Below are 16125 nucleotides of genomic sequence, written 5' to 3' on the forward strand. Positions count from 1 at the left end.
GTCATTGAGGTAGTTGTCCTTGAAATCCCTGAAAATGTTTGAGTTTTGTCATGTTTTGTTTTAGGGGATGACGTACAGACTGAGACACTTCTTCGGTATTGTAAATCCCCCCCCCCCCCCTCTCTCTCTCTCTCTGTAGTTAGAAAAAAATCTGCGTTTTGGAGAGTTTGACCAATTTAGAACTAAATTAGGTCTAAAATAGCTAAAAATGCTCGACACAGAGTCCTATCTATAGCTTGAAAGACACGCCCTATATAACATGCACACCTACACGCGTACAAACCAAAACACATCTGATTTTCATGCAATATCTTGACATTCTCTTCTCAAAACAAGCACCAACCCTATGCCATCCTCCCCCCCCCCCCATGGAAAAGAGAGAGAGAGAGAGAGAGAGAGAGAGAGAGAGAGCAGAAAGACGGGAAAAACAGAAAGAGAGAAAAAGGTAAAACAATATATTTTTTCGGGTCACTTCGATTATTGCATCCATCAGCAACCCTGTATAAAACCATCTACAAAGGAGATCATATGTCACCCGGCACGTTAAAACATGAAGTTGATTATCAAAACACCTGTCGCCTGTTTGGACAGTTTTCTTTTGTTGTTTTCGTCGTTGTTGCTATTATTCTGTTTAATCCTTGATTTTAAGTCGATCTTGTTTTTATATCACTTATCTATATTGGATACGGGGATGCGATTATCGCGGCGTTACAGATTTATGCCGTAATTGGATAAGGACATTAAGTGGCCGGAATAGTACAGCCAAGGAGGTTTCATAATAACACCTTAATTGGTTCAGCCCACACCACTATGATTTTTTTTCCCTCATTGCAGACTCGGGATATATATATTTTTTTGAATATATATATACATAATCTGGCCTGTCGCCTTATTGTGCATTATTGCAAAGAACTTCCAGACCATCTCTGCTTCTCTCTCCCTCACCCCATCCCCTCCCCTCTCTCCATCCTTTGTTATGTATGTTTATACATGCATTGTGCGTGAGTGTGTGTCTGTGTGTCTGTGCGTGCGTGCGTGTGTAGTTGTGTGTGTGCGTGTATATGTGTGTGTGTGTATGTGTGTATATATGTGTGTGTATGTGTGTGTGTGTGTATGTGTGTGTGTATGTGTGTGTGCGTGTGTGTGTGTGTGTGTGTGTATGTGTATGCGCTGTGACATGGGGAGGAGATGGAAGTATAGTATAGAAATAAATAGTGTACAGAGCAAGAATGAATAATGTTATACACTATGTCTGAAGTGCATGACAGACTCGTTGTTCTATAGGAAATGGAAATTAGAATTGAAGAGTGTATAGAGTAAGAAGTAACAATGTTATACGATAAGTCTGAAGTAACTGTTGTTTCAAGGAAAGAGGAGAATTTGTAACATTACAATTAATGGTACTGTTGTTGCACAGTATTATGCTGTGTGTCAATTATTGATTGCATTTTGTTATACATTCAAGATGAATTATCGTTATTATAGTTATTCAAAATGAAGTTTATATCATTGAGATCAAACAAAGATTAGTGCGAACAAAAAGTAGGACTGCTGCGTCTTATTATATCAAATTCAAATTAAAATCAAATTTATTTCCAATATCACATTTTTCTGATACACCTACGAAAAAAAAATGTAATGCATGAATATGCAGAAATACATTTTTATTCGAGATCATTGTATACTGGAAAAAGAGAGGCCAACTCTCTCGCCTAGTCAGGATTCATCATGTCTATGCTTGTTTGTTTGTTTTTGTTCTATCCTTCAAGTACATTCGATTTGCTCCTAATTGACCGTTTAATGGAGGACAGGCATGATTTACTGAGTCTCTAAACAATGGGATACCAAGTACACGGGAAGGAAGATATATTCGACGCACGTTCATCATCGATTATTTATGATAAACCCTTATGACTCTTTTTCCTTAACACGGGACTGTTCATATGGCATAAATATGTCATTATATCTTCAAAACTCAATCTCACAAAACATGGATTCTTCGCCCAGTTTTCATTTTCTCCTCTATCCCTCCTGCTGCCCTCACTCATTATACCATCTCTCCCTCTCTTTGTTTCTTGATCTCCCTCGATCTTTGAAAGACAAAGGAAGAGAAAGAGGAGGAGGAGGAGGAGGAGGAGGAGAAATGGAGGGGAAAAAGAGATATGGGTCTGTTTATCGATTTAACAAATCTTTGTGATTTATAAATCTACATCTATCAATCTATTCATTATCTATACCCATCCATCTATCTATCTATCTATCTATCTATCTATCTATCTATCTATCTATCTATATGATTATATATATATCTGCACATCAATCAATCTACCTATTTATCTATTACATTTATCAATCTATCCATCTATGCATCTATCGATATGTAATGCGTTATCTATATCCATCTGTTTATCTATCTATCCATCAATCTTTATATTCATCTATTACATTTATCTATTCATCCTCTATCTATCTATCTATCTATCTATCTATCTATCTATCTACCTATCTATCTATCTATATTTCCATATCTGACTGTTTGTCTATAGCATCTATCTTTCCTCTCTTTGTCTTCATCTCGCTCCTTCTCTCTTTCATTGATGCGTCAGACCTTCTGTCAATCTACCGCAGTCTGCACCAATTTGATATGACTGTCGGGGTACAATGTTACATTCTCTCGGGGCTCAATTATCGAACCACTTAATTCGTGATGACAATGGAAGGGGTAGCCGGCTGCCGGCTCGCCAATAATGGGTTCGGAACGTCACCTGCGCGACATTATCAACCCCTAATGAATTTAGCACCTCGTAATTAGCAGGGAGTAAAACTCCGTGCTTTGTATTTATCAGTCGGAATCACAACGTAAAATGTACCTTTAAAGCGCAATTTCACTTCATGTTCAAGTGTACTTTTGAAGATGAGAATTACAGAAACGCTAAGGTTCCAAGAAAATGACATAACAAATTATATAATTTCCACGCATCATATTATTTTCATGTGGTTTGTTGTTGTTTTTTATTCGGAACTGTATTGGTCGTATATTATGCGCACTATAAGCAAAATGACTGAGGTGACGACGTAACTGCTTCACAATTCTATCATTTTGTTTGGAATAAATAAAACATAAAAATCATGTTTTTGTTAAAGATTTGATTCGATAGATTTCATAAGAAGATGTAGGAACTGTAATTTCCTTGCACTAATTGTTTTGAGACTAACAAACAAGAATAATTTGATCAAAAGTACATAAATAAGAAAAAAAAATCCCCCATAAAATGTGAAGTCTCCCTTGTATTTTCATATAATTATACATATAAATGTAAAACTATATAAGCAAATATATGTATTCATATATAATGTAATATAATATATTCTTTTGTTTTGTCTAATTATGAGGAAACTCCTGCCGTTTAATGTTATTCTAGTCATGACAGCCTGTTTAAACATGTGGAGTTCAACATGTTGAGTTACTCTTGAAACTCCAGATGAAATTCTATCATCGATGTTTGCTTTTCATTCTATTGTTCTTTCAAGGGGTGAGTATCAACAGCAGTTATCAAATTTCATCGTGTGTGTGTGTGTGTGTGTGTGTGTGTGTGTGTGTTTGCGGTTCTCAATATACACTCAGCAAAAAAAGAAAGTAAACACTTTTTCAAGATTATTTTTCTCGTATAATATTTGGCTAAAAGTTAATGCATTATATACCATACTAAAGATAAATTAATTGGCTATCAACCTGGTAGATTAACAAATAGGACCTTTGTTTTTCTTGTCCAGGGCACAAAAGTAAAAACTGCAAAACTGAGCAAGTTGTCCTTCACGCGTAGGCGCTCTTCCATATAACAATAAGAACAACAACAAATTTCACACAAAAAGAAACATGAATTACCTTGTAAAAAATAAACCTATGATCTCTATGATTCCTTTAAAGCCCCAAAGATCAATGAAGGCTAAAATAATGGAGGAAAATGAAGAATCTTCTGTCAAATCTGAATTGAAATGAAATCAGAGAAGCAATTTGATGGTAGAAATTTTAGTTGTTTCTCTTTTCAAATTAGAACATTGTCAATGATGCTTGGTTCTTTAATTTATCTTATAAATTGTTAAAAAATAAAAGAATGTACTGAGAAATTCTGTTCATTTAATCATGTTTATGCATATTACTCAATACGTCATTCGCCGTTTGAGTTGACGGAAAATTCTTATTTCGCCCCTTTAGTTTCCCCCTTTGCTTTTGTTGGAGGTTATAAAGAGATAAAGAGAATGAAAAGTTATTTTTGCTATTTCATTCATGTCTCTCATTGTCTTAAACTGTTCTTTTGTTGTCATTGTTATCGTGAAGGGCATTTGTAAATGAAAGACAACATGTAATTTTTGCAATTTTTACTTCTTGTGCTTTGGAGGACAAAAACGAATGTGTTCACTCATGCGTGAAAATTCCTTTTATCTTAACGTACTGGCTCGATAGCCAATTAAATTACCTTTAATATGGTATATAATACATTGATTTTCATCAAAATCTTCTATGAAAAACATGAACTTGAAAAAGTGTTTACTTTCTTCTTTTTTTTTTTTTTGCTGAGTGTACTTCTCATACGACTGTCTCTGTCCTTGGTCTTCGCCATATGCATCTGATAATATCAATAATAATGTAGATTTACAAACATGGAAACTAATCAACATTATCAAACAAAACTGGTCGTAACTGTGTATATATATATATGTATATATATATATATATATATATATATATATATATGTGTGTGTGTGTGTGTGTGTGTGTGTGTATCTATTTATCTATCTATCTCATTCTCTTCATCTATCATCAATGTGCGCTCGCGAGCGTGTGCCATATTTACCTCATGCATTGCATCTTTTAGAGATGTATTATGCTGTCTATACGTTTTACCCCACCCCATCCCCCAAAGAAATAAAAACAAAAACAAAAAACAAATGTCTTGCATGGCCTTTTGACAATATAATATGACAGAGAAGACGATTATGATTTAATCACAAACACTTACAGATCGTAAGTGCGTGATTGCGTCTGACGTAAAGTACGCAAGAGCGCGAGAGCTCATTATCAGTTTTGACCTATATAATCACTTCAGGAAATATAGAGTGAAAATAAATAGAATGAATATGATATGCATGGTCCCATATTGCCACTATTCTTTTCCCTGCAAACTATCCATATAGGGTAATATTACAATCACTTACAGTCATTTATAATAAATAAATCTAGCGGAAGATGTGTGTACTATTCAATAGGACACTGCTACCACTTCCCTTACACCAATTTGTAAATGTGATTTTACTTATATCACTGATAAATATTATGCAAATAGGGGAACTGTAAAATTTTGTAACTTTCTAAAACTCTTGGTCCGACTTTGATGACTCCTCTTCCATTCAGGTTGACCATTTTGGTCTAACCTGAACCTGGAATTGCACTGCTTACCCTTCTGAACTTTAATTTTCCCATTGGCACATCTTCCACAGGAGTCATGGTAGTGCTGTTTATCCATGTTATCCGATTGGATATTGCACAGATGTCTGAAACAATAATATTGTCAATGACTAGAGATTACCCAATCCCTTTATTATTCCTTATTGTCTCGCCATAGCCTTCCTGTGAATTGGTCCGAGGCACGTTGTTATGCTTGCATGGGGAAGTTAACTTTCTGTGTTGGGTCCGTTTGAAGGAATTAACTAGTATGCTGATGAAAAAGCACGACAAGTTATACTAGTACCATGTTACAGTAAAGTTCGAGAACTCGGTGAAGATGGCATTAATTATTATAATTTGTGTTTTACATACTAAGTTTAATCAATTAGTACAATGCAATTTCAAGTTAATGAAGGTTTATAAACATAAGATGTGACCGAGTTTGTTGACTGATGTGATGGATTGGAGACAGCAAGCAGAGTATGAAATTGATTGTAAAATCTAACTTGGAAATAAGGCTTTATTGTGGATGTTTTCGCGACTGGCTTTTATATCACTCCACAGAAAAAGTTGACTTTAATAATTACGTCAAAAGTGTTATCCAGGCTGCGTGCAGTTAGTCATGCATCACTTATACATATTATAATTGAATACAGTATGTAAATATTAACCTTTCTTAGTATTGCTCGATATTTGTTAGATTGTTGACTCGACACTCAATACTCTCATATTCCCATCGTTAAACAATCACTGATGGATACTGCGCCATCAAATAGTGACACATAATCGCCGCTTGTACACGTCATGTTTGCGTTTAGCTCCCGTGTTTACAAGTGCTTATTTTTAAGCCATGTTATCTGTTATGTACTCACTAACCACATCGCGATGTCGTTAAACGCCAGTGTAATCGAGACGGCACATCTCGTAGGCCTACACCCTGCTTATTTGTTGTATCGGCAAGCATCCGCAGTCGATTTTTATTTCTATTTCAACATTGCTGTTGTTATTGTTGTTGTTGTTTTTTGTTTTCTTACACGCTGCTCTATTCCGATGTCTACGCCCATCCACGCAAAAAGTGCACCCATAGAGTGAACTCATGCTTACTGAGAAATAACGCGATGAATCACATTTCCCGATAGCCAATAAAAACGAAAGAAAAGGGTCACCTCTCAACAGAAGAGCGGAAGAGCAAAACAAGAAGCGGAAGCAAAAATAGAGAACAAAACTTATCCCGTTGACTTGACGAAAAGATTATACATTGATTCGGGATTCCAAACTGATTTGTGAGCACAGCACACAACATCCTTTTCCGACCGAGTACTCCCACCCCTCCCTTCGAAAATAATCTTTATTATACATGAAAGTGAAAGAATTCTTCCCCGTCAGTTCACCGAGTTCGTGACTTCCTCGCAGCGTGACGTAAATCTAGCTCGACGTTGACACTTCTTGCAAAATACAAGGACTCTTTTGCTAGAAACAACCAAACAGTCATATTATTGGATCTGCCATGGGCAAACATGTTCAATAAACAAATTATTTCTTTTCTCACTTCCGAAAGTTGCATCATGAGAGTCATTTCCCGATAACATGCTGGTGTAGAATTGGCTTGTCACCTTCCTAAATTTGATCTTTGATATATCTTTTTATATTATAAACTTCTCATCACTGGATATAATTACGTAGTATGATATATATATATTCATGCATAAGAATTATTATAAAGAAAAATGTATAAGAATATGATATTCATATAAAATCATAAAGCATAGGACACAAGAAAACACCCCATTATACATCACACGAATTGATGTGAGTTTGTTTATATGCTTTAAGGCTCTCTGCATAATACCTTGGATATAAAAACACAAAATAATAAACAGACCTCCGTTTAACGGTGTATAATCGACTAGGTTTACATTTACAATAATTATTTTGATAAGATACGCAGTTACAAAATGTATGTTTAAAGTTGCAAATTGTATTGTTTTACGAAAGTTCTCAGTCGTCAATCCAGAATAATATTTGTATGTACATGCATTGTGATTTACGGCGAATCACTATAACCTGAAGAAAATCAAAACTGACCTACGTTGCATAAAGAAATAAGAGTGAGGGTTCATAAACAGCAGCTAAATGAGAAATTTTTAGTACATTCAGAAGATGTTCCAGAGAATGAGTGGATTGCCGATGCTGTATAGAGTGCACATTTCCTGACGTATTCCTTACTTTAGATTATGTTGCTTTGGCGCAAGTTTTGTGACTGTTTTCCCCCTCTTGTTCTAAAGACATCATACATCCATTTGAGTTAGGGCACATTTACATTTTGAATGTCAGAGGAAATTTCGTTGATAAGAAAGCACAAGAAAATTTTGAATTGCCGCCGCCGTTTCAATTCTAGAACGATCCTCCCTTAATCTTACCTACAAATTACGAATGTGACTTAATAAGGCATATATGCATCCTAATTTATTCATCTGCACGCGTTCTTTAAAAGCCGCCAAAATAGAAGCGCTTTCCCTCGCATGAGATAGCATGAAAACTATCAAACAGCAAAGAAAAGAAATGTACGTATATATATATATATATATATATATATATATATATCATATTATATGCATTCATCCTCGGGTCTCGAGATAGATTTGTAAAATACCTGAGGCTTTTGACCTTCGACGAAACAGTCTCCATCACACATACATCAAGTGCCTTGGGTCATCCACCTGCTCCTGCATTCAGTCGCAATCTGACCCAAATCCGCTGCCCAAGAAACCCGCTTTCCCCAAAAATCCATCAGAAGCCCTTAAGAAAAAAATATAAAGAACAAAAGAAAGAAAGAAAAGAAGAAAAAAGTAAGAAAAAAGAAAGAAAAAAAGAAAGAAAGAAAGAAATCGTCAGGAATCTTCAGCAACCCGTGCGTGAAGAAGCAGGAGAGCGAATCTCGACCCCTGGGCAACTCGGCCAGTCCAAATCCCGGTGAGTCGCAAACGAATCGTGCCTAGAAGACATGTCGAGCCTCTTGACTCGACATGGCGGTCTTGCAGCACCACCCCTCCCTCCTTCCATCCTCAAACCTCCCCTCCCTCCTTTCCTCTGCAAACAGCTCCTCCCTCCTCCCTTCCTGCACTGCCCTGCCCACAACCTCCCCTCCTCAACTATAACTCCACTCTTCTCAGTGTGTTGAGATATATCTGAGATTAAAGCTGCTGGAAAACAAAGGAAATGATAAGAAAATATGAGATATTTTTAATCATAACTTCAACGATATTTCTTCTTATGTTAGAAAATGAGGTATCACTGTGAATGGTTTTATTTTGTTCTATATCTTATGATTGACTTAATTCCAAATGTTTAAAAATGGCGCTTAGCCCAATGCGCGATTAAAACTCTTATAAAAAATAGGCCCTATACTCCAAGGAGAAGTTAAAGAGGGGCCTCGGGAGAAAGAAAATTAGGGGGGGGCAAAGGAGAGTTGGAAGACAGACAGACAGACAGATAGGCAGGCAGATTAATGGAGAGAAGGATAGACAGATAGGCAGAAAGTTTCCTCGCGCGTTGCCTGTCAGCGAGGTTAGTATATCTCTCCACCATCTCGATATGATGCGACATTATTAGAGATCACCTTCTCTTTTTCCTGAAGGTATGTTTGTCAGCAGGCATCCTGGACGTGATGTCGCACCATCATCCCAAAAGATTTGCTCTTGATATAAAAGTACAATTAGCCATTACAATTAATCTCCAAGTAGGGCGTACATAGCCCTAATTCTCAGGAGAATCGCCGTAACCTTTTAAGCATGCAGGAAACAAGGACATTGTACTTCACCAACACGATTTCGTGTTCAGCGAGATTTTTTTTTTCACTACCAGGATGACACACGGAATTGATATGAAATGTCTTGCTGGCGAGATAGGAGGGCTTCAAGTTTTGTTTTGTTTTGTTTTGTTTTACTTTTATCAAGTATGCTTTGACTAAAGCAAAATATCTGAAGAATCATTTAATTCATCTCTTACAAGCAAGCAATATCCCCCCCCCAAAAAAAAAAAAAAAAAAAACTAAAAAAAAACTAAAAAAAAAAACTCCCCTCCACTCCATTGCAGTAAACTAAACTGAACAAACGTAGAGTAGAGTATGATAGAGTAAAATAAAGTATTGTTAGCTGAACTGAACTGAACTAGACTAAACTAAACTAAACGAAAGTAAACTCAACTAAGATAAACTAAACTACAATGAAGTACAATAGACTACACTAAACTAAACCAAAGTAAATCCATAAAATAGACTGAAATAAGACTGATTATGAGCACGTATTTGACATCAATTCGATAAGGGGTAATGACAAATGGTTACATTCCGAAAAGTTCATTCACCTCGTCAACGATTCAATTTTATCTATACATTTCGCATTAATCAGCATGTGATCAGCCCTGGATTTGCAGCATTGAAAATCAGATAGCTCACCAATACTTCCGTCCATGAAATAATGTAAACATTATCATGGTCATGACATAGGCATGGTTCGTCAGTTTGCCATTCTCATCAATCTTACACATCATTGAAATCACACTATACACCGATATACTTTCAACAATATCATAAAACTTGAAATGCAATTTATGAATCTCTGACTTTCATATTTAATCTCCCTTAATCATCATTAATCTGCGATATTATACCATTACCAAAATTTCACCAAACCATCATCACTACTATCATGATTTTATTATCGTTACATATAGTTATAGAGTTATTATTCATCGTTATTATCATGGTATTAACAACATCACCAATAAACACTGATTCGATAATGATGATAGAATCCGTTTGCAAGTTTTCCTGTATAGTTTTCATCAAGTTTCATCCCATTGACAAACCTTAACCCTTTCTGTGCCAATAAATTAAATGCGTACAAATTTCACACACGTACCAATAGACAGGAATAAACGTGGTATACAAAGTGTTAAGTGATGTTTGTATGTTTGTTTGTTTGGCTGTTCAATTTCTGCGTCTTTCTTCGAAAAATTCTCAGTGAAGACATAATATGTACCGAAGAAATTGCATACATATTGGTTGTGTGAATAAACATATTTAAAAGCAATAATTACCTAAACTTTCGATTCTCAGCTTTTTCGTTTGAATCCATAGATACGTCGCCCGATATCTCGACAAGGTTGCCTCTTGCCGACTTAGCTGTAGGGCCCTACTATGTCTTAATATCTGCTTTATCAAAGTTAGTGACAGAATAATAATAATGAAGAGATGAATACACATTTCCTTAAATTATTGTTATTTGTATAGTTGATTTGTTTACTTTGTTTTTGCTGTTGTTGTTAATGTTTTATCTAATAAGACTAGTAAGAGAGGCACCACCCAATCAACTCGACACATTTGCTCACCCCACGTAATCTTTTGAACTTATGTTTTGGTGCAGAGCTGTAATTATGAAATTGCTCTGTCAAAATAGAAGGTACATGAATGAGCACTTAAGAAAACACGCGGGGACAGTTTAATAACAACAAAAGATTAAAGCAAAACAGGTGTATGAAATTAGTTGCCTTCATATTTTTCTATTCTTTCACACATTGAAGTACCACTGGCATTCCTCATTTTACTGGTTCTCAGTTTGCTCTGGATCCTTTGATACTGGCAGAAATCATTCGCGATATTTGAATACGAAACATAAATCGCATAGACCCGTCTCTACTCGAATATTGACTAAATAGCCAATTCATATGAACAGCATCATCAAGATGTTAGTTATCATAGTTTGTAATGCTAATATTTCACATACTTTTTTCATGCATGGACAGCGAGAAAACAGCCTTCAGGTTATTATGATAATGATGATTAAGAAAAACCATATCTCTACAACTCAATATTTTGAAATCCTTGCGGTTGAGTTACCATTGTCTATTATTACTTTCCTTTCGTTTCACCATTTATAGCAAACATTGCACAATTCATAGAACAGATGGCGAGAAATACGATACCCTCGCCATCATTTAGTCACGATACAAACTAATGTAGGGTTTTTTTTTCTGAAAAGGAAACATTCAAGCTGTGAAAATAGATGTGAATACAGAAATAAGTGAAATGGATACGATTTTAACGTGGATATAAATCAGATAGTTATGAAAGTAAATCGTGTCTGAGAATAGACCAAATTCATACTAATAAACTTCACGATATGTATAGGGTATCAGTATTAACCCTATTTTCTGTTACAGAATTAGAAGTAACATCATCGAATACATAAACATTGAGCAAAGCCGCACCATCATAACAAAGATTGTTATGAGAAATCAAATGCCAGAAATGTTTCATCTTTGGGCATGGCAAAAATAGAAGTGTGGTCACATGACTGACATTTTTTTTTCCAAAGGTCATTTGCTGAATACATGGAATGACAGTATAGAGAGGTACGCTTGATTAATCTTTAAAATGACTCTACAATGGACGTGTCTTGCAACATAGTACATTAGTGGAGGCGATGATTTTCCGAATATCAATTTGTCCGAGTTTGTTTGGAGTCTGAATCGTGTGTGCTTTTCTTTCGTATGTAGGCCTACAGTGTTTTTTATATTCCGCAGCAACTCTTCCCTTGGGGAAAAGCCCTCTATTCGACCCACACGCAAAACATCTGCCTCAATCCAGGTAAAGTTTCTCTCACCATGCCTGGGGACTTCTGGGGGACTTCCCCATGCCGACAAGCCCCTTAAAGCGCAATTCCACTAAATTCAAGTTGACTTTGCTGTTATCCTGCATAGTATGGTACATGTATATGCATTTGCAACATCACACGAACTTTAACTTGGTAGAAATTTCAGCGAAATCGGCCCTGAAATTAGAAAGTAATTGTCGAGTAATTTAAAGTATATCACACGTTGTCACTGAATATCAACAAAATCAGTTGTCGATCATAATTCTCTCATTAGGTTGTGAACAAAAACCTGATAAAATACTGGGTTTTTATTTTTGTCAATATTTAAGCAATCATAACACTTTTCCTTAAATTCATCATTATGACTTTATTGCAACGAAAAAGGAAATTAAATTCATGGTATACAAGTTTTCCTTTGGATCCCGATTAAAGATGAACGGGAAATTAAGTGAAGATTCGTGTGTATATGTCAAAGTGGAGACGCGTAAAGCCATGGCACATTATCACCTCATCTGATTCATTGTGGTTGCTACAAATATATACCGCAGTTCCCCGAAATACAAACATATATGTGTAACTTTAAATTCTTATAACTTTCTAAGCAAACATCCGATTTGGATGACCCCTCCGCCATTCCGTTTGTTTGATTTTCATCCTATTTACGAATGAAAGGCCAAATTGAATCATGGTGTTGAGTTACACTTTATAACGCCCGGCTTAATTTTGAGCTGGTAGGAACTTTCGCTATGTTGGAAGTTCAGCGCTCTGATGCCCACATTTAGGGTATGTGCTCTTTGATCACGTGTTGGCTTCCCTAGCAACGGGAAAAGGAAGTGAATCGTTAGCAACCCTGCTGTCTGCTTCCCGCCAGATTAGTAAAGGAAGGGGGGGGGGAGGGAAAACACACACACACACACACACACACACACACACACACACACACACATACTCACACACAGACGGCCTGTTAAGGATTTCCTAAAAACAGTCCCTCGGCAGGCTTTTTATTACACAGATGTTCCCCTCGGGGAGCCTGAGTGTACATTCAGAACGTTATCACATGAGTATTGCACGTGTTACTCATCTCCTTATATGCAAGGTTATAGCCACTCCAGGGATAATAATATAGAAAGAGCGAGAAAGATAGAGAAGGATAGAGAGAGAGGGGGGGGGGGGAGAGGAAGAGATAGATGGAGAGAAGGGGGTGGTGCGCCAAAACAAGAAATCAATGCAAAGAGACAAAAAAAAAAAAAAAGAGAAGAAAAATCCGATACCGCAAATGAGACACCGGATTAAATCTATAATATTTCCCCATAAGGACCCTCAAACGGACAGATGTACACACCCACAGAAACTCAAGCGAAGATATATTTAGCATCTCCGATAACCGCAGCTTGTTTCTTTTACAAGCCACATCATCACAGACACGTCAGTCTGGTTCCTAGGGGCTAATGCAAGTTTTCCACCATTTGTGATATTCTTGCCAACGTGCGAGGAGATGTTAACGAGTGAAGCCTTAAATCGCAAAGTACACGTCACATGATTATAATCTTAGGATCTTAAAATTTCGCGTCTGGATCTAAGTTTCGTGGGTGATCGTCTTGAAGAGCTAAGGAGTCAAATAGTATACTCAGCTGATACCCTGCAATTTCTAGCAAAGTTTCATTCCGATACACACTTTTATTCCAAGCTCTTGATATGATGTCAGGTGATCAGGTGCAAATCTTACTTGTTATGACCTAGGGCACTGAACTCTCCTTTATTTCTTTCAAAGTTTACAATATATACAACACATAGGCCTACAATTAAATGTACAATCAAAAATATATACTTATATATATATATATATATATATATATATATATATGTATATATATATATATATATATATACATATATGCATGGGAATCGAAGAAGAAATAGATAAGTTATGGAATTTGTTTAAATCTCACATGTTTTCACAGAACAGTGACATAGGTCACTGACAAAGAATTAATTATGCAAATAAGATGAGACGAAGAGGTCATGGCTGCACAAGTCTCTTATAGCACTTGTACACACACACACACACACACTCACACACACACACACACACTCACACACACATACACACACATACACACTGTTAAATTACTTCCCTATTTTACTGGAATTTAAGAAGAAACAATTTAATTCTTTGCATCTAATTGCTAGATTTGTAACGATTTCCTCTGAGGGGAGAGACACTGAATTGCTGACAAAAAGATGTTGTTTCAAGAAAAGACAGCATCAAATTATTTTTTGACATTTGTAAAACAATGGGGGAGGGTTGTGAGGTGATATGACGTCATTGTGTGATCGTGGCCGATATCAAGATATCGTGAAAACATGTTAAACTTTTACAATTCTCTAATTCTGGGTTTCTTTTTTTCTTGCATATATCCAGGGGTGAACTACTTGTTGAATTATCTCACAGCCCGGTCACATGATTTTATGCTATTTGTATTATATGTCAGCTTGAATTATACCAGACGCTTAACGCTTAGAAACTTTAGTAATAAACGCTTTATAGAATAATGATAATAAAAGTATTATTATCATTATTATTATTTTTATTATTATCATCATCATCATCATCATCATCATTATTGTTATTATTATTATTATTATTATTATTATTATTATTATCAAGATTCAATTCGTGGATCATCTTCTTCAAGTGTTCATTTATATGATAATCTGTTTTGCGGTGTATATTTATAATATTTCATAGTTTTTGAAACTTAATCATTTTATGTTTTAGAAACCTAATCAGTTAATGTTTTGTAAGGTTATTGCATGGTTTGTAATTATTTGCAAAGAACGCTGTTCAATATTTTCACCACTTGTACTGTGTTTTGTCATATTGACAGATAATTTGAACAAATGTATTTCTAAAACGTAAAATGTCGTATGTGTTTTGTAAAATGAACAATTTCAGCTTTTGAGCTGCATGTTCTTGTTTCATTGTGAATAAACCTATAATTGAACTGAATTGAATTGATTTGAATTGAATTGAATTGAATAGAATAGAATAGAATAGAATAGAATAGAATAGAATAGAATAGAATAGAATAGAGTTGAATTGAATTGAATAGAATTGAATTGATTTGAATTGAATTGAATTGAATTGAATTGAATTGACTTGAATTGAATTGAACTGAATTGAACTGAATTGAATTGAATTGAATTGAAGACGAAGTCGTTGTGATCTGTGTCTGGGTAATCAAACTTTGCTCTTCATCTGTGGAAAGCCACAACCTGCACACTACTACTTTAGTACCTCCGTAAAGATTTATTTCATTTCATTTTTCATTTCAATTTATTTTCATATTTCTCACATATATCACAATAAAGTATATAAATACGAAAATTATACAAAACATAATTCAGATGAGACTTCATCAGAATGTACAGAAGTTTGATTTGGTATAAACACGAGGTCTGTATGCATGCGAATTACATTGTGGTCATAATGCGAAAAAAAAAATATGATGGGGCCTGCGTAAAAGCATTAGCTTGTACAGCCGCAGGTCCCGTGAGTAATCAGATTAGGGGAAGTTTAAAGTACGGATGTTTTTTAAGACCAACTATATCTGGGGAAACCGATTAAAACAAACAAAACAAAAAATCCAATTAAATGTATATCACTAAATAAAAATACAGAAAAACAGAAAGCTGAAAGGTCACATGTTGCAGCAGTGAACAACAACTGCAGAGATTCAAGGGGTGTGTTGCAGAGTATAGAAAATGGCGTAACTGTATGTCATAAATACATAAGTAGAAGGTGGGATAATGAGATTTGTCGTGAATGTAAACAATACCGAAAGCTCAGGAGTAACATTCCAGCATGGGTCCTAAAACCAAGCATTCCGTGTGACCATAGTAACCGACAGCTGTCACGCGCGAGAGTTTCGATAACCGAGTGGAACAATAGGTGCATGAACAGCGCAATAGGCAGACTGTTCAAAAATAGTGTTCATGGTTAGGATCCCGCCGGACTAA

This window comes from Diadema antillarum, unplaced genomic scaffold, assembly GCF_040938485.1.
Source record: "Diadema antillarum isolate AM-2024a unplaced genomic scaffold, OU_Dant_1.0 seq00001608_RagTag, whole genome shotgun sequence".
Lineage (NCBI taxonomy): Eukaryota > Metazoa > Echinodermata > Echinoidea > Diadematoida > Diadematidae > Diadema > Diadema antillarum.